The sequence below is a fragment of the Acanthisitta chloris genome, unplaced genomic scaffold, assembly GCF_000695815.1.
Source record: "Acanthisitta chloris isolate BGI_N310 unplaced genomic scaffold, ASM69581v1 scaffold12456, whole genome shotgun sequence".
Classification (NCBI taxonomy): Eukaryota; Metazoa; Chordata; class Aves; order Passeriformes; family Acanthisittidae; genus Acanthisitta; species Acanthisitta chloris.
Window position 1 is genome coordinate 1 of NW_008677653.1, and position 286 is coordinate 286.

Sequence of the window (286 nt, forward strand, 5' to 3'; positions counted from 1 at the left end):
CTGCAGCATCTTGGTCCTGCATGGTGCAGGTGGGGAGCCAGCTGTCTTGCAGGCTGTGGGGCACCTCAGCCCAATGCTGAGCTGGCTGGGCCTTACTGGGACCCGTTCAAGTCCTACAAACAACCTCAAGCCCAATGCTTTGGAGGGGACCCTCCCATGGACACCACACAGCATCACCCCAGAAGGAGGGGGCAAAGGGATTGGGGGTCTTTCCCCATCTCCCTTAAGTGCTGTCCACCCTAGCACAGCTGTTTCCCCACCCTCATGCTCCCCACAGCTGCCCATG